The sequence below is a fragment of the Macaca mulatta genome, chromosome 6, assembly GCF_049350105.2.
Source record: "Macaca mulatta isolate MMU2019108-1 chromosome 6, T2T-MMU8v2.0, whole genome shotgun sequence".
Taxonomy (NCBI): Eukaryota; Metazoa; Chordata; class Mammalia; order Primates; family Cercopithecidae; genus Macaca; species Macaca mulatta.
This window is the reverse complement of record NC_133411.1, coordinates 62,490,550-62,510,881: the sequence shown is the minus strand read 5'-3', so window position 1 is coordinate 62,510,881 and position 20,332 is coordinate 62,490,550. Positions and strand designations below refer to the sequence as shown.

The following is a 20,332-nucleotide window of genomic DNA, read 5'->3' as shown; positions in this document are numbered from 1 at the left end:
TGACCACAGCAGAGTTTTAAGGAAATGAATCTGCTACTCTTCTGTTCAGCAAATGTTTACCAATCTTTTGGAGTCAAGAAGCGTTTTATTTTTAGTAAAGGTGGGGCAAAAAGTAGAAGATCTACATTGCTGCAGAACATTTTTAAGTTATCTCAATTGTTCATGGAGGAGAACAGCTGCCAAATATTGTCAGCTTTCCATCTATTTCTTTTTTTTTTTTTTTTTTTTTTTTTTGAGACGGAGTCTCGCTCTGTCGCCCAGGCTGGAGTGCAGTGGCGCTATCTCGGCTCACTGCAAGCTCCGCCTCCCGGGTTTACGCCATTCTCCTGCCTCAGCCTCCCGAGTAGCTGGGACTACAGGCGCCCGCCACCTCGCCCGGCTAATTTTTTTGTATTTTTAGTAGAGACGGGGTTTCATTGTGTTAGCCAGGATGGTCTCGATCTCCTGACCCAGTGATCCGCCCGTCTCGGCCTCCCAAAGTGCTGGGATTACAGGCTTGAGCCACCGCGCCCGGCCAGCTTTCCATCTATTTCTTAGAGCTTGTTTGAAGGTATGAAGAGTAGCACTTACCAAGAGACTGGGGACTGTGAAGACAGAGACTGGCAAGGCCCTCTGCTGCCAAGATCAAAGAGGAGGCAACAAGAAGCAAGTCTCAAGTGATCTGAGGGTTGTCTCTGGCATAACAGCTGGTACATCTCAGAGTCACACTTTTTTCCCCCAAGTTGTAACACTGGTAAACTGGTAGAGAAGAAAACAGGAGGTGACGCTTTAGGAAATATTGGGAATAGAACAAGTGTGAACTCCACAAGGGGATGGAGTCTACATGGGGATATTTAATTTTGTTATATCATAGGCGCCTCTCTAATAGGCGATTCACTCAGAGTCCCCCATGAACTTCATGTCCCAAATCCCTTCTCCACAATTCAAAAAATCCCAAAACTCTAAGCACTGATTTGCTTTCATAAATTTGCACAAATTCATTTGACATCAAAACTTGACGTTGCTGTGAGTTCATTCATAGTCTTCCTTTTCCTGTCCTACTTTGGGTGAGTACTCATTTTCCTCTAGAAAATGTTGCGGCTCTGAATTCCAAAACACATGTGGCCCCCAAGGATATCAAACAAGGGATTGTAAACTGTAATTAAAAATCAAGTATTTGGCTTTTTTGCCTGTAAATAGGCAAAAACATTTGTTGTTGTTGTTGTTGAAAGGCAAGACATGGAGCATCTGTTTTACTGATGTTGATTATACCAAATGTGGCATACTCCTGACACTTGGCAGCAGTAGGGACATCTCCTGACCAGGGAGGCTCCTCAATGGCTGCAGTGGTGACAATGAGGATATGGTTTGGGAGCCAGCATTTTCCCGATCTTAAGAAAGGTAGACAACTTCTTGGAGGCCTGATCTTGGGGTATAGTTTTGGGAGTCATTATTGGAAACACAACCTGAAATTTGTTCTCAAACCTCCATTTTACATCCTGTAATAAATAATTTCTTGTTCAAACTAGCTAGAATAGAGTCTTCTGCAACTGAGCCTGAAATGGTATCCCAGCCACACAGCAACACCGATCCAACCATGCTATAATTTTTTTTTTAACTCAAACTGTTGTCAGATGCATAACTGCCAGACTTGGTAGCCATAAAGTAAAATAACAAAATAAATGTAAAAATAAGGCAGGTGGCATGTGCCTGTAGTGTCATGTGCCTGTAGTCACGAGCTGAGTTGGGAGGATTGCTCAAGCCCAAGAGTTTGAGGCTACAGTGTGCTGTGATGGTGCCTATGAATAGCCACTGTACTCCAGCCTGGGGTACATAGAGAGACCCTGTCTCAAAAAAATCAATCAAATCAATCAATCAATCAATCAATCAATCTGCTCACAAAACAAATATATCCTACTAACAAGACTGAGACTGCCCAGTGGAAGCAGATGCGGACAAAGATCTTTCAGCAGTTGTTGAAACCACTACATTGCCCCCAAAAGTGATCCTGTTAAAAGAGAACTACTCATCCGGATGTAGGCTTTCTGTCACTGTGTTAGTCAATACAAATGTATTTGGTAACCATTGGAGAGAATGGAAGTAATACAGAGGAAGATAATACAGAGTATTTATTTCCAAAGAGTTTCTTCTCTCCTGGGCTTCTGGTCAGACACCCAACCAAGCATTATGCCCGCTCTAAGTGCTGTAATGGGTATGCACAAAGTGCAATTACTTAGCCATCTCCTCCACTCGGCATCCAGGCGTTTCACAGCTTGCACAGCCTGAATCCACAGCTCACTCCTACAGACAGATGCTTAATGTAAACACTTAATATCCATGTGTCTGTAACAGTAATAACATCTTGAGAACCCTAAAGGCAAAAAGCCTGTAAGGAGTAGTTAGGTAGAGAGTAACAGATTTATACCAGGAAAATGTGTTTAATGGGGAGTCTGAGTACATGAAAATAACATCGAAACAACCTTATCTCTAAAAATGAGAGAAAAATTAAATAAGTAAGACCGATACTTGAAATATTAGTGTTTATTAGCAGAGTTTTTAGTGCGCAAACATACCCACCCTAATTTTGTCTTGAGAATTGGATTCTGAAAAACTGTGATCAGCACAAAGGTGTGTCGGTACTCTGGTACCATGAAAGCATTGAAAGGGAGAGAAATGATTGGATTGACAAAAGTCTTGACAAGAGAGTCCAACAGAAACCAAAAGCCTTCGCAAGTGTAACTCAATTTGTTTTTGAGCTCAGAAGAGAATGACAGTGTGCTAGATGGATTTCAGTTTTCCTTCCAGATCTGCTCTCCACTTCTCCACACTGACCCGCACCCTTCACGTGCTTCTCACAAAGTTGAGAGCCACAGAGGAGCATGCAAGGTGAGCTGTGATGAGTGATTTTCATTTACCTTTCCAGATCCTCTGTCCACTCTGCTCTGCTGATAGACATTTACGAACCATAGCGACAAGCTCCTTTGTCCCCTGGCTTCTGGTTAGAGGGCCAATGAGATACACAGGCAGAGACTGCATGGAGAGGGAAAAGTGAGGTTGGGGCATTGCCTGCTCTCCCTGCAGGGCTATGAGTCTGAGTCCGTGTTCCACCATCTAAGGCCAAGCACCTGTCAAGCAGGTGGCTCTCTTTCATACCTTTCAGGTCCAGTGACCTTCCCTCTAAGGGTTGTAACAGCACTCCATGCTTAGCAATCACTATTCCTCGCTGGTTTCTTTTAACCCAGTACAACTTTGCAAATTAGTCCTTTTTGAAACTCTTCAGTTTCCCTCATTTGACTGCTTCACTTGTTTCTCATGGAAACCCTGACTTGAGGATTATTGTTTAGTGAGCGTTTCCACAGTATTTTTGAAGAGCTAACGGGAAGTTAATTTGCCTACCTTTTATACACCTCAGTTAGATCAGCTTTTGTCTGGAAAGGAGCCTGGCAGGGCTTGGCTTTGTATCCTGTTGGGATGATCATCTCTTCAGTGTGATGACTAAGGGTTGCATCCAGTTAGTGCACTAGCAACTGAAGTTAGGAAGGCTGGGGTGGACGCTGCCAACCAGCAATCCAATCTGCCTGATGGCCAACCCTCTGACCACTGGGAGCCTGGGGCTTTCTGAATCAGACAACTTCCAGACTTCACATGTGCTGCCAAGCACAAGGTGTGAAAAAGATTTCCTTTCTTTAGATTCTGCTTTTTCACTAAAGCTGCATCTTTATCCAATTAATTAGAGAAATGTTACTCAAAGCGTAGCCTGGGGACCACTGCTGGTATGCACAGCGGTGGAGCTTGCACCAGAATAAGTTCACTATGTTCCACTGACAGACGTTTGCTGTTGTTGTTGTTGGTGGTGGTGGTGGTAGCAAGACTTTTTTTGATGACTTGTGGATTTACAATTTCATAAGCTTTTTTTCTTATCACAGATGAGGAACAAATATTTATCAACCTGCAACCTGGTGTTTGGGTACTTGCAGTAGCACTGAATTAGCAGACTGTGAAATCAAGCCTAGGCAATAAACTAGGTCAGCATTTCCTATGTTGTGCTCCATGGAATCCTAATCTTGTGACGGCCTGTCTATTAAAAGGTGGAAATGCTTAGACAGTCACAAAGGACATGACCATGTTAATGGTTCTGATAAGTCCTGCAGTTAAAGAATGTGCTTATTTTTGTTCAGCACAGAATTTCCCATACTTGTTTGAAATAATGATGTTATGTCATGGCTATTGCCACTTGTGAAATGAGTGTTCTGTGGAACTAACACTGTTGGCAAGGAAATGCTTCAGGAAGTGCTCAGCCAGAGGATCTCTAGAGTCTCTTGGGAAGATATTTATCTTCTCAGGGCCCCTGTTTCCTTAACTATCAATTAATGTCTAACATCTGACTAGTGGTAAGCATTTTCATATGCATGTCCTCAATGAGACTCAGGGTTATCCTGTGAGAAATCATGCAGGAATGGTACATCCCAGTCCACACAGGAGTAATTGAAGGGTCAGACATATTATGTGACTTACTCAAAGTCACACAACTTGTAAAAGGTGAAACTAGAATTTGACACTCAGGTCTTCAAATTTTAAAATCTATTGTTTCCTACTATACTGCATTGAATCTTTGAGCTGGAAGGACTCTTAGAGCATAATATGTCTAATCAGGAAAGTAATACTCTAGCAAAGGAATGATTCAATGTGAAATCAGTGCTGGTCATTTAACTTTTAGCTGAAGTTTAAACTTGTTTGTTTACATCATTTTGACATCTTCTTCTTGTTATGATCAAAGGGAGCTTTCCAATGTCCTGTGTGCTCACCGTCTCCGGGGATGGGTCACATTGTCATATTCTTCTTCTGAAGTGAGTAGAAGACTGCCTGCCACAAACATTGGACCTCTGCGTTTGTTCACAGAACAAGGCAATGACATTGGGGAGACAGGAGCGCACTCTTCATTTATATTCTGTATTCCTCAGTCAAGAAAAAGGAGTGTGGTATTTAATAGCACTTGGCTAAAACAATTAAGTCACAACCTATCTTCTTGTGGTCAACTAAAAGAAAAGAAAGCGGGATTATTTTTGTATTTTTAAAAACAAAGGCTAAGAAATAATCTGGTCACAATGTTCTCCATTCTGTATGTGTGTGTTTCTAACTAGTTTTTAAAATTCTAATGATTCATTAATTCATTTGTTCATGCATTCAGTAAGCTTTTCTTGAGTACTTACTTTGGGCCAGGCAATGTGCTAGGGGTTGAGGAAACAGAATGAATAAAATTAATTTGTCACCCAAGTCAAACATGAATCATCATTACCATCATAAACAAATATTGAGCATCTTCTGTAAAAAGGGCCAGTACTGGGCACTTCGGGGATCTATAATAAGATATAGCAAGGCAGGGTCCTTGTTCTCCAAGAGTTCAGTCTCCTTCAGGAAATAGCCATGCCCATAAAAAGCTAAGCGTCATTGTGCAATGCTGAGTGCCAGCCCAGTAGCATGAAGAATAAGAGTAATCAGCATTCCAGGGATAAGAGGTCACTCTTGGTCCAGGCAGGTGGGAGCTGTCAGAGTGGCATAATTGTGGTCAAAGCTAATAATAACTCTATTATAAACCACAGCATTGCAAGGAAGAAGGAATAATTTTTCTGAGAGAATGAAATCTTTTTGGTTTAAATCGACCTCACGGAAATAAATCTGGCACTTAAAAGAGTTTCGGGTTTCATTTATGTCATGAGGGTCCATTTGTGGGCGACTAGTTCCCGAAATAGAGGACTCGTCTCTCTAGGCTGGACTAATCTTGAATCTGAGAGATGAAAGTTCATAATTCTTTTGAAAGTTAGTCAACGTTAATTGTGTTTGGCACTTTTTAGGTAAGGAAAATTATCCTACACTGGTTGGTTACAATTACATTGTTATGTCTGAGAGGCTTCTCTCATGTAATTACTATGTGCTGACTCTCTAATTATAAGGAGGGCCTGAATTTTCTTCCTGTCACTGAAAATGATGTCTCTACTATATTGAAAAAATAGTGGACTTTCTTATCCTCAAAGAAGGTATCAAAACTGGTAAACTATGAAGGACTTAAAAATACCATTGATGATATAGATATTTCTACAGCTTTATTTTAAAAGTTTAGGTATCATATCCTATTGGATTGAGAGAAATTTTGATAGTTTGATATAAAATTTTATGTTTATGTTGTTACATTCTAAGTAGAAAATCAGATCCATGCTTAGTATGGGTCTTAAATTTTATTTCTAAATTCTTAGAAAAATGCACAGCTAATATATGACTTAATTGGCCTCAACTTCAAGAAGCAACAGAAGCTTGCAAATTTAAGGTATTTAATAAAATGCCTCCCCACCTACCTTGAATTCTCATAGAAAATACTACAGGGTTTGACTATAAACAAGAAACACTAGAGGTTTCTTCCTTCCCAATAAGGACAGTTTTTAAAAAGCTGGGATAAATAATTTTCTTACTTATTTTTTTTCTTAAAAAATCCAACAGTTAATAAGATAGTGAAGATTTAATCTACAAAAGTATAGAAGACAAAATCCCAGGAAGGTAAGTTGAGTACACAAAGCTACTTTGACCCCAATAGCATTTTCCAAACCTGAAGAAACATGCAAAACTGAAGTGCTGTCTTGGTGGCCTCACAAAGCAAGTAGGAAAAAGTGAAAGCTTGGGTCCACCCATGGTGAGGAGCCTATTCTCTTCATAGATATTAAACTGGGTCCAAGGTCTATGCCCTCAGGGAAATGGAAAGCCTAAAGGAAACCAACTTTTGCTTGGATTTGCCACCCAGGTTTGCATCAACTGGATGGAAGGAACCTCAATCCTTGAACTTAGACTAAGCAGATCTAGACTGGTAACGCTCTGGGAGCAAATAAGAATGGTCTCCAGAGAAAAATTCTGTCATCTCAGAGTTCAATCACTCTCAAATTATTTTTCAAATACAACAACCGGTCTACAGTCAAATATGACCAGTTGCGCAAACATGAAAACATAAATGAGAACCAGCAGAAAAAAATAGACAATAGAACCAGATCATAAAGACCTAAAATATTAGAATTATAAGATACAGACTACAAAATGTGTTTTTTTTTTTTTTTTGAGACGGAGTCTCGCTCTGTCCCCCAGGCTGGAGTGCAGTGGCCGGATCTCAGCTCACTGCAAGTTCCGCCTCCCAGGTTCACGTCATTCTCCTGCCTCAGCCTCCCGAGTAGCTGGGGCTATAGGCACCCACCACCTCGCCCGGCTAGTTTTTTGTATTTTTTAGTAGAGACGGGGTTTCACCGTGTTAGCCAGGATAGTCTCGATCTCCTGACCCAGTGATCCGCCCGTCTCGGCCTCCCAAAGTGCTGGGATTACAGGCTTGAGCCACCACGCCCGGCCAGTGTATTATGTTTAAAGAAATAAACATGTTTCCAAGGAATGAGAAACTACAAAGAGTCCAATAGCACCACCCACCTTTTGTAAAAACAAACAAAATGCTTTTAAACACTTCCTGAGTTCCTTCCTGGGTGGCTCATATCCAGTGACTAATGAATATGGAGACATAATATCCCCTTTCTCTCCTCTTCTCCATGTGGGGCACCTCTAAAGATGATTTCACCTTCAGAACTCCCTGCAGGGTTGACTGTGTCTTCCATTGAGATATTCAGCATCACAGTTCAACTGTGCCCAGTCCTACTTTCTTCTCTTCTTTTACACGTGTTCAATCCCCAAAGCACTCCTGTGTAAACTTCCTGTGTTCAAGTCTGTTATTCAGGAGACCCAGCTTGTGACACTCGGGTCTTCATTGAGTTGAGCCTCTGTAACTTATTGGGGTACAGATGTTTCTTCTTCAGACATCCTCTAATTTTAAGAACCTTATCTAAGGGACAGGAAGCCTTTGTTCTTTCTGACAATCTGGACAAGCTTTCAGGACGTTTCCTAGAAATCACTCTGCAAGGAGCATCAGGACTCCTGACATTTGGTATATGCCGTACGAAACTCATCCCACTTCTTCCCATATTTGACAATGACTTCAGAGAAACCAACAAAGTCTAGATTCTTAGGAGGGGGAAGCTAGTGACCATCCCTCTTCACAGCCGAAAACACTCAATTGATTCAAAGTATTTGCATTTTAGCTTTAAGAACCCAGGCCATTTCTCTTAATGATAGTGGGCCACTCTAATGCCAGCAGCATCTATAACGAGGTGGAAATTGTAGGACTAGCACTAAAATAGGGACATGGGGGACAAGCCGCTGGCTATTCCATGGAGAGCTTCAGGTGTGGTGCCCCTAGAGAAGGCCACTGTATGACCAAGTTGCTTTAGCTAAAATCACTAAGTGACTAAGGGTCACTTACTTTGAGCGTTGGTAGACACAAAGTTTTATTCCTTCCCCACAACAATGCCCCATCCCCCAAACCACTGAAAATAGACTCTGATTAAATTAGCCTATATTCGAGGACACTCACACATTCGTATCATTTTGAGGTTAATGTAATCAAGTAGAAACGACAGCTGTGGGAACCACTTTAATGCGGAGCCCATTTGTTCTTGTCCCCTCCAGATCAATCTAAATGCAATTTCTTGGTATTAGGTTCTTTGCTGGTTTGCAAATAAGCTTTTAGATTTTTTAATTTTAACAAACACTAAATTTAGAAATATCTATTTTTAACAAGAAAAATAGACACTCTTAACAGAGCTGGCTATTTTTTGGTTTTGAGAGTGGAGGTGGAAGAGCAGTGGGGAAGTTTAACCGACCATGGCCTGTTTTACTGGTTCCAGTATAACACAGGTGTTTTCAGTTATGAGCTACCTCATGGACTTATTTACCTTTAGATGTTTTTGTTGGTTTGGGGAGCCATGGGGTTAAAGGAAAAGAGGGAACAAGTAAGTTAAAGCCTTTTAAAGAAGACAACCAGTGGTGTCATCCAGGCATCCCAGCATTAAAACTAAATAGGATTCTGTAAAGTTTCTCTGCAAATTGATTACTTGGAACCCAGAGCCCTGGAGAAAGAGACTTGCCAGGCTGCCAGTCAAAGGAATACATATGCATATGAATTCCCTGCAATTAATGCGAAGGGGAAAGTCTATTAGGATTGTAAATGATCTAAGTGCTTAATGTACTTTCTTGACAGATCCAAAGCAAAATTGTTTCCTCAAATTCAGGCCTCAAAGGCTGTGAGCCAAGCAGTTGTCAGTGGGTCTTGTAGTTAGTAGACACTTCTTCCTCTCCCCACACTGACCTTCCCCAGCTTCCCCACGCTGTCCTTCCCCAGCTCTAAAGCTGAGAACACTGCCCTTTTGCGCTCTGGCCTGCTGGCAGCAGCAGCTCTGCACTTCTGCCCGGAGGGCGAGAAAAGGAGGGGCTTGAGGCTGACGGGACTCACAGAGTTGGAGGGGCGGGCCACTTTGCCCCTTTGCTTATTTCATCAGTGACTGGTTTTTCATAAGAGAAGGAAAAACGAGAGGAGAGAGTGAAGGTAAAAAGGAAATTCTGCAGCCCTGGGAGAATGTGTCTGAGGGACATTCTGATTCTGGAGTTTACAGCTTGGGCAGGTTGGCACTGATACTCACATGATGCATGAGAACCAGGCTGATGAGTTGAAAATTAGCTTCTGTTTTGATTTTGTCCCAGAATACGAAAACATTCACTTTCCTCTTGATAGAAAGCAGAGTTGAGAAGACTTTCTATCTGGCGTTACTTATAAACTTTATGGGATCCTTACATAATGAGATGAAACAAAGTTTTATTATCTTATTAGCTGTTGCTTAGAAATGTTTTGGGACCCCAAGGGCTTGGGTGTTTCTTGGCCACAAAACTTCAAAGTATCATGTAAAACTGGCTTGCACTGGATATGAGAGAAATTCACATTTTGCTTTGAGGATAAAGGGAGAAGATACACAAGAAGAGAAGAAATGCAAGGAGGAGGGAGGCAGAGCATGGAGCCAAGTGGACAGAGAGGACCAGGTGCGGGTACCGGCAGGTGAAGCACGCAGTCATGGGGCTGGATGAGGCTGTGGGAGAGGCATGTTGAGGCTGCTCTTCCACATGAAGTTCCTTGCCTTGCTGTGTCACGAGACTCCATTTCTGCTCCAGACTCTTCTGTTCATATTTTCTTTTCCGTGGAACTCAGAAAGGGGGCAGGTGTTCTGTTGTATGGTCCTCATGGTACAACACATAGTGTGGGACAAGCACAGGAGGAGGACCTCACGAGAAAGTGGAGACTCGTTGGACTCATGGGCTCCTGCCAGTGGTGGATTTGGGAGAGCAGGGTTGAGTTAATTTGATCCAGATCTCCAAGGGCCAGGGACTCAGTACACAACTTTTGAGTAATAAAGACAATGGGAAGTAAAATATCATTTGGTAAAATCTGCACGACGTCCCAAACAGTAGGATCCAGAATATGTGGGAACACTCTTTCTCTTCCAATGCATTTAGGCTTGCAGTATCATCAGTGCTAGGCCCTGCCTGGCACAGATTAGAAGGACACTGACCCTGCTCTCAAGTAAAAGTGGATATGTAAATAAATGAATACAAGAAGACGAGTACACTGATACAGCAATGAGGAAAAATGCAGCGGTCGTAGAAGGCAGTTCATGCCTTATCGGGTATAAACACACTACAGTGAACCTCAGCCTTGATGGGTCAACCCTTCTTAGTGTGAATTTTGTTAAGAACCTGTGTCTGAAGTACCTTTCTAGGCACTGCAACTTTCTGAGTGTTTCCCTTCAGGACTCTATGTTAAAACAAACAAACCCAAACAAAAAAAACCCACACACTTCTGTATTTCCATGGAAGTGATTTTTTAAGAAAAAAATAATAATAAAAATGAATGACTCTTGGGTTGCCGTATCAGGGCAAAAATAAATGAAATAATGCCTAGAAAGGGATTGTGAAGGCAGTGGCACCCTCTTCAAATGGCACCTGTCGCTACAGGTACAGGATTTCTTGGGGAAGAAGATTTCTTTCTGACAGGCAGGTCCACAGTGCAGTGCAGGCCATGCTGATACAACCTGGACCATCTCACCATTAAGGGATATTCCACATTAGGGAACATGGACATTTAGAGATTTTTTTTTTTTTCTATTTTTCTAACATTTATACCTTGCATACTTTAGCTTTAGAAGATATAATTGACATAATTTTTTAAATGGCTTGCTGTGTGCTATGATGACAAGACAGGATTTAGAGTCAAAAGTCCTGGATTCTTATCCCAACCTTTTAACAAACCGGTTACCTGAACTCATACAAGCCACTGCTTTCTGAAGCCTCAATTTCCTCATCTATAAAACCAGCTGCTAATAACATCTGACATTTTTACAAAAGCCTTTCTCAGGTTCAATGCTAAGTGTCATGCAATTGACAGTCTTTAATTCAAACCTCCCAGGCCTCAGGAAAGCAGTTTGTTAGTTTATTATTTATATAATCTTCTCTGTCTTTTTGAACACTTTCTATGCTTCAGGCACTGTGTCCAGTGTTTGAGTTGATTTATTTCTTTTCACCACCACTCTATGAATTTGGCACTATCATGACCCCATTTTACAACCAGGGACTCTGGGTCTGAGAGGTCAAACAGTTGGCCGTGATCACCCAGCTGGGATCCTGGCCTGACCCAGAGCCCACACCTCAGAGCCCCCTCCAGGAAGCAGTCACCTAGTTCTGTATCTGTCTTGAGTTTCTGTCTAAAGCTGTCCTTACCCCTCCTCCTTTGCCTGGAAAGACAGAAGTTGCCCAGCACCATTCAACCACTTACATTTACTATAACTATGTCACCAGCATCTCTACTTTATGAAACCTCTGAGTGGTATCATCTTGGGCCCTCAGTGCATAGATTTGCTACAGAACCCCCGAGCACCCTTCAGTGTTTGGAGAGCTCCGTGTGATGAATGGTACCATTGGTCTTTGTGTACTTGACGCTGGAGCCCCTGATGTTGATTAGACCAGGGTTGATGATCTGCTTGGCTCCTGCCCAGCTGGCAGGCACTAGCCTCCACTTCTCACACCTAATTGGAGCCTGCAGCAACACAGCCCAGGCTCTCCAAGACCACTCACTGCCAAATGATGAAAAATCCTCCGACCTGCTTCCCGATTGTTTTCAAATTAAAAGGTACTTTGGGGACAACTGAAATTCCCCCAAGTGCTTGTCTAAGTGATTTTGGCAGCTTCTCCCAAAGTGCTCTGGCTCCCAGCACAACCACCCAGCCTCAGACTCTCCACCTAATGCAGGGCCCAGACCCTGTCTGTTTTCTGAGCTCAGGCCCTAAACACTATGCCAGCTCCTTGCCTGATGGGGGCTTCCTCCTGCCCCAGCGGAACTGATACCTTTGCCCCACATTGATATGTGGAAAGAAGAGCAAGGGGGAGGGCCCTGGAATCTGCTCTGGGCTGCTGGGGGAGCAGCTTCTAGTACCACAGCTGAGGAGCAAACTCATCAGCACTGGGCATGGGATGCTTGGGGGCCTGTGCTTAGTCCTATCTGTCAGGGAGGACCCTCACTGATTGAGGGATGCACAGAATCATTAGTTTTCCTCCCCACCTTCAAGGATCAGATCCACAGAGAGTTAGAGCTGAAAGGGGCGCAGAGGAGCTTGCTTTTCTCACTCAACCATATGTTTTGAGATTTATATCTGTAGATACATGCATCTCTTTATCAATTTTAACTACTGTAGATGTGTCCATTGTGAATATCCTGCGTTTATTTATTTATTCTTCTGTTGATGTACATTTATTTTCATTTTTTACAATTATGAATATACCACAAATGAACTTTCTCATTAATGTATCTTTATATGTGTATGGGAGTCTTTGAGGGGTAGATAAATAGAGTGAAATTTCTGGGTCTAAGAGTAGGTACATCTTTATCTTTCCGTGTTGTCAAATTCTTCTCCAAATTGATTGCACCAATTTGGACCATCTCTCACATTGTGTGTAAGAGTTATCATTTCACACTCATTAGATTGACAAAAGTGGAAAAGTCTAACATTCCCTAGTATTGGAAATATTGTGGGGAAATGGGAGCTTATTGTTTTAATTTGCATTTTCCTACTCTTAGTTGATTTCACATTCTGGTTTCTTTGTGTGTGTGTGTGTGTATGTGTGTTGCTGGTTTATATCCATTGCCCATTTTTCTATTGAATATTTTGACTTTTTATCCTACTGATTTATAGAAAGTCTTTTTATGTGTTGGATACTTTTCCTTTGATGATTACACGAAGATCAGTTATCTTCCCCAGTCAGTGGCTGGTTTTTCACTCAGATTACATTAAATTTTAAAACTTAAAACAACAAAAACACTATAAGTAATCTTTTGCTTTGCAGGTGCTGCTTTCGTGACTTATGGAAAAAATCCCTCTCTATTTTGAGATCATATTCTTCTTTTTTATATACAATTGTAATCTGATCTGGGCTGCAAAATGAAGTATAGCAGTTTAAATAGCAGGAAGTAGTCAACAACTCATTAAAAGCAAACAGAAAACACGGAAATGTGCATCAGAAAGTCCCACGAGTTTCTTCCAAGTGTTTAACCTTGAGAAGATCACTGAACTCTGTAAAGCAGGCAATATGTTTCCCTGTGTTTCTCACTGGTTCGTTGGGAAGCCCTGAACACATATCATGTAGGGTTGCTATTCATGTGGCCTGCCGTCAGCTGCTATCGTAGTCTTGTCCTCTGGGATTTTCTGGACTTGTAATACCTCAAGCTGCAGTTAAAACACCATCCTCCACACCCTAAGCCAGAATGCCTGGTGCTCACCTGGTTGACTCAGCTGAGACATGGCAAAAAACACTCACAACTTTGAATCTGAGCCGGCTTCTTTCATTCAAGTAAGGACCAGTTTACAGAGCCCCTCCCAGGGAGATGGTGCTTGGAGTAGGGAGGTAGAAAAGGGTTGATATGGTTTGGCTCTGTGTCTCTACCCAAATCTCATCTCCTGTTAGGGAGGTGCCTGGTGGGAGGTGATTGGATCATGGGTGCAGTTTCCCCCATGCTGTTCTCATGGTAGTGAGTGAGTTCTCACAAGATCTGATGGTTTTAAAGTGTGGCACTTCCCCCCTTGCTCTTTCTGTCTCCTGCCACCATGTAAGACGTGCCTTGCTTCCCATCACCTTTTTAAGTTTCCTGAGGTCTCCCCAGCCACACAGAACTATGAGTCAGTTAAACCTCTTTCATTTGTAACTTAGCCAGTCTCAGGTAGCTCTTTGTAGCAGTGTGAAAATGGACTAATACAGGGGTCCACAATGAAGTCCTGGGTTGCTCAGAAGGAGGAGTGGGGAGAAATGAAATATTAGTCCTCACTGTCTCCCTCAGCCACATTCCTGTAGGTTTTCTGGAGTAATTGATCAAGACTAAGTCTAGGAAAGTTGGAGATAGAAGAGATGAAATTTGTTTTGAACTGAACTTCAGCTTTTGCTATTCTGCAACTCAGCTCGGTTTTTGGTGCTCTTTCTCTTTCTCCCATGTCACGCTCATAACAGTCCCACCCCCACCACCAATCTCTCCTATTCTGCCTACCAAAACTTGCACTTGGAACAGCATCTGGCCTAGAAGGCCGCAGTAAATGTGGCCATTATTAGCAAAGAATAAAGGAGTGGCATCATTTTGTAATGTACTTTACATGTAGATACTATGATCATCACCCCCATTTTACAGATGAAGAAAATGAAGAAAGAGAGGATACATTACCAGCCTAGTTCACAGAAATATTAATTAAAGAAACAGATTCACATTAAGGTGGAGCCCACACTCTAAACAACTCTGGCTTCTCAGGCCATGTTGACCTGCAGGTGCCTAGTTCCCTCCTAGGGAAATGGGTGAGTTATCCTTAGTGGAGTCCCCTCTTGGGGTGTGCGTGTGTGTGTGTTGTATATATTCAAACAGAGGAACAGGGATGAAGGGAAATGAGAGAGCAGTGAGAACAGAATTTGAGAATATTGGCTCTGTAAGGATCAGCTTTGAAAAACAATTTTTAAAAATAATGGGAAAAGAAAGGCCTCATCTTATTTAAAATGGATTCTTTAAAAATCACCATAACCCACAATAACAACAGATAAGGAGAAGGCAGTAAATACTGATGGATTTCAGAAAAACTTGGGAAAATGTTTAGGAACAGGGAGTCCATACTCATGCCCCTACTGAATCTACCCACATTCATATCACCAGTCAGTTGTGAGCAATTGCCCCAGAGCCTCTCTGCAGGGAGCCCTAAAGGACCAGAAGACAGATGGAAGAGCAAGCTCCTCCTGCCCTGGGCCCAGTGGTTCAGATTGTAGTCACTGGTTCTAGAAGCCTTGTTAGGAACTCCTAAAGGAGAAGGAGCCAAAGTCCATTCCCAGCTTAGTGATTCTAGGCTCTGGAAGGTGGGAAGTTTGAGGGGAAGGAGGAGCCTCACCAGCTCTTAAATCTATCCCAAGACTCTAATTCTTGCCTTTCCCATGTAAAGACCCATAACAGAGAACATCACAACATGGAAGAGAGAAAACATACACCTTAGCCTAGAGAAAGCTTGATTTAGAGATCATAAAACAATTGCGTGTGTGTGTGTGTGTATGTTTCTTTTTAACACCACTATAGTTGAATTCTGACTCATTTTATAATGTGGGGTGTTCATTCAATATTTTAAAGTTTAAAAACCAGTGAGTGGGGCTTCAAGTATTCAGCCCAGCACATAAGGAGCTTAGAATTCATCACTCCATCCTAACAATAAGCAAAAAGCTGAACTAGCTGAAAAATTGGCATCTCTTCTTAGGTCTGCCAAAGAAGTGAGGTCACAAGGAAAACCACTGTCCCCAAAATTAAAGAGACAGACAACCATCTACAGAGAATCACAACTTACTGTGGCAGAAATCCAGAAGTAGAAACTTCTATAGGAATCCGTTCTGCGTAGAGAAACCTGAAATGTAATTGATAAATTGCTGTAGACTAGATGTGAACAAGTGTGAAGATTAAAACTCCAGGAGGGCCTAGTCATGAGGGAGGTGGCACACTTTCATGGGTTTTACCTCCAGGAACTCTACCAAGTTCTCACCATAAGTATCAGAGAAAAATCCTCTTGGGTTTCTGGTCAGGGAAGGGGTAAGGGAACCATCTTAACATATACCAGAGCATTTTGTTCTTCTTAACAAGGCCTGTGCCCAGGAGAAGCTATTGTACTAGAGCCTCACTTGCTGTGGTTTTATAACAGCCTAAACCTACTGGAAGAAGGAAAATAACTCAGCTGTAGCCAGCTCTAGCCTTCCACCTGGGGAAAGGGAAATATACAACTACAGTTCTTTCTAGCCTTTCACATGCGGTGAGGTAATTACCCAATTCCAGCTCACTCTAGCCTTCCAGGTGGGGGAAGAAAAATACCCAGCTTCAGTTCTTTCTAGTCTTTCATATGGGGGAAAATAATTACTCAACTCTAACCCACTCTTCCCCACTCGGAGAGTGAAAAAAAAAAAAAGAGAGAGAGAGAGAGAAACTAAGAAACACTGGCAAAATTCACAGCCCAGGGTCACAGACTCACCAAAAGACTGAGACCTAATCACAGGGCTGTAGAATACATCCCCTCCCCTCACACCTTACTGCTACATTACTAAAGACCTACTTACCATAGTTTCCTTTGCCCAGCACATTGTGTCCCTTTTTTAAGAAAAAATTATAAGGCATACTAAAAGCCAAAATACACAGCTTGAAAAGACTAAATAAGCAATGGAATGAGTGTCAGATATGGCAAGAATGTTGAAATTATCAGATTCAAAATTTCTTAAACCTATGATTAATATGCTAAGAGCTTTCAGGGAAAAACTAGACAACATGCAAGGACAAGTGGACGATGTATGCAAAGGGATGGAAATTCTAAGAAAAAACAAAAAGAAGTTCTAGAGAAAAAAACATTGCACAAGGAATGAAGAATGCCTTTGATGGATTCATTAGTGGACTGAACACAGCTGAGGAAAAAAATCTTTGAGCGTGAGGATATGACAATAGAAATTTCTAAAACTAACCGAAAAGCAGAGATTAAAAAAGAAATGCGGGGGGCGGGCGGGGGAACTTAACAAAATATCCAAGAACTGTGGGGACAACTACAAAAGGAGTTATTTATGTTTATATAAATAACTAAAACAAATTAAAGAAATACTATATGGAGAATAATGAGAAAGGGGAATAGAAAAAATATTTGAAGCAATGGTGACTGAGGGATTCACCCAGATTAGTCAAACACCAAACCACAGATCCAGAAAGCTCAGAAAACATGAGGCAAGAAAAATAAAACATACAAACAAACAAAAAACCCAACTACATCTAGGCATATCATATTCAACTTCAGAAAATCAAAGATAAAGAAAAAAATATTGAAAGAAATCAGGGGGGAAATACGTCTTACCTATGGAGTAGCAAAGATAAGAATTACATATGACTTCTCCTCAGAAACCATGCAAGCAAGAGGAGAGTAGAATAAAATATTTAAAGTGCTGGGAAAAATGACCAGCTTAGATTTCTGTATCCTGTGAAATTATCCTTCAGAAGTGAAGGAGAAATAAAACCTCTCTCAGGAAAACAAAACAAAACAAAACAAAAAACAGAGGGAATTTGTTGCTAGCAGATATGTTTTGCAAGAAAAGTTAAGAGAAGCTCAGCTCTTGAAATGAAATGAATATAATAAAGGTCAGAAACTCAGGTTTCCAAAGAAAGAAAGAGCATCAAAGAATAAATAAGTAAAGGCAAAACGAAAACTTTTATTTTTCTTATTCTTAATTGATCTAACAGATAACAGTTTGCTCTAAATAATAGCAATAATGTATTCAGTAGGTATGCATATATCCACAAGTGAAATGAATTACAGCAATGATACCAGGGATGGGAGCAATGAATTAGGAATATTTTCTTGTAAGATACTAGTACTACCTGTGAATTGGTATAGTGTTATTTAAAAGTGGACTCAAATTAGTTGTAAACTTCAAACTCTAGAGCAACCACTAAAAAATGTTAAAGAAATATAACTGATATACTAAGAAAGGAGAGAAAATGGAATAATATAAAATGCTCAGTTAAGGCCACAAAAGGCAGAAAAAGAGTGGAAGACAAGAAAAGGAACAAAGAACAAGGGCAACAAATAGAAAATAGTAATAAATATGATAGATATTAATCTAATTATATCAATAATCATTTTAAATATCAATGGTCTAAATACATCAATTAAAAGACAGAGGCTGTCACAGTGGGCCAAAACATAAGAATAAAAAAATTAAGATTCAATTATATGTTGTCTAGAAGAAATCCACTTTAAATATAAAAACCATGACATATATAGATTTAAAGTGAAAGGATGGAAAAAGATATACCATGCTAACACTGATCATAAAAAAAAGAGAGCAGCTATATTAATATCAGATAGAACAGACTCCAATACAAGCAGAGTTATCACGGTTAAAGAGGCACATTATATAATAATAAAGGGATCAGTACTCCAAGAAGACATAACAATCTGTAATGTGTAAGCATCTAACAACAGAGCATCAAAATATGAGACAAAAACTGACAGAACTGCAAGGAGAAATAGATTATCCACTACTATAATTGGAGATTTTAACACTCCTTTACTAGAAATGGACAGATCCAGCAGGCAAAAAATCAGTAAGGGCATAGTTGAACTCAACAGCACTACCAGTCAACTGGATATTATTGACATCTATAAACTACTTCATCCAATAACAGCAGATTACACATTCTTCTCAAGCTCACATGAAACATTCACAAAAATAGACCACATTCTGGGCCACAAAACACACTTTAACAAACTTAAAATAATAGAAATCACACAATGTACTCTAAGACCACATTGAAATTAAACTAGAAATTAGTAACAGAAAGATAGCTGGAAAACTTCTGACCTCAGGTGAGCTACCCACGTCAGCCTCCCAAAGTGATGGGATCACAGCCATGAGCCACTGTGCCTGGCCAACACATTTCTAAATAACATGTGGATCGAAGTAGAAAAGCGAAAGTTAAAAATAATTGGAACCAAATGAAAATAAAAATACAACTTTTCAAAATTAGATGCAGCAAAAGCAATACTTAGAGGGAAATTTACAACATTGAATGCATATATTAGAAAACAAGATTTAAAATAAATAATCTAAGCTTCCATTTTAGGAAACTAGAAAAAAAAAGAGTAAATTAAATATAAACTCAGCAGAAGGAAAGAACTAATAAAAATTAGAGCAGAAATCGATGAAATTGAAAATAGGAAATCAATGAAGAAAATTAACAAAACTAAAATGTGGTTCTTCGAAAAGATCAATAAAAATCAATAAGCCTCTATCCAGGCTAAGAAAAAAAAAGTGAGAAGACACAAATTACTAATATAATTGACTGCAGATCCTGTGGATATTAAGTGACTAATAAAATAATATTATGAACAATGTTATGTCCACAAATTTGATAACCTAGATAAGATGGATCAATTTCTTGAGAGATACAATCTGCCAAAACTCGTACAAGAAGAAATAGAAATCTAAATAGGCCTACATCCACTAAAAAAAAAAAAAAGGAATCAACAATTAAGAAGCTTTTGAAAGAGAAAGCACTAGGCCAAGATGGGTTCACTCGTGAATTCTACCAAGTATTTAAGGAAACAATTATACCAATTTTCTACAATTGCTTTCAGAAGATGAAAATATAGGGAACACTTTGTAATTCATTCTATGAGGCCAGCATTACCCATTACCCTAATTACCTATTACCCCAAAACCAAACAAAGAGATTATAAGAAAAGAAAACTACAGACAAATAACTCTCATAAATATAGATGCAAACTTCTCAACAAAATATTACCATATCAGTTCCCACAATGTTTAAAAATAATTACACACCATAACCAAGTGGGATTTATCCAAGGTATGAAAGACTGGCTCAACATTAGAAAATCAATGTAATCCATCATAACAATGAGCTAGAGCAAAAAATTGCATGATGATATCAATAAATGCAGAAAAAGCATTTGGCACAACCCAACACCCATTCATAATAAAAACCTTCAGCAAACTAAGTAGAGGAAAGCTTTCTCCATTGATTAATAATATTTACAGGAAGCCTACAGTGGCCAGGCATGGTAGCTCACTCCTGTAATCTCAAAATTTTGGGAGGCCAAGGCAAGAGGTTGGTTGAGCTTAGGAGTTCAAGACCACCTGAGCAACATAGTGAGACGCTGTCTCTACAAAAAAAAAATCAAAAAATTAGCTGAGCATGGTAGTGTGCACCTGTAGTCCCAGCTACTCAGGAGGCTGAGAGGGGAGGATTTATTGAGCCTAGGAGGTTAAGGCTGTAGCGAGCTGTGATCATGTCACTGCATTCCAACCTGGGTGACAGAGTGAGACCCTGTTTTTTTTTTTT

The 20,332-nt window shown here is 40.5% G+C and overlaps 1 long non-coding RNA gene across 1 annotated transcript in view; it reads left to right on the top strand.

Moving 5' to 3' along the window:
* The first annotated feature begins 3,486 nt into the window (after positions 1 to 3,486).
* The window catches only part of LOC106998768 (uncharacterized), a 41,488-nt gene continuing 24,642 nt past the window's right edge, over positions 3,487 to 20,332 (top strand). The window contains exon 1 of the long non-coding RNA XR_003730309.2: positions 3,487 to 3,643. This is a non-coding gene — a long non-coding RNA (uncharacterized LOC106998768). The remainder of the gene's footprint in view (positions 3,644 to 20,332) is intronic.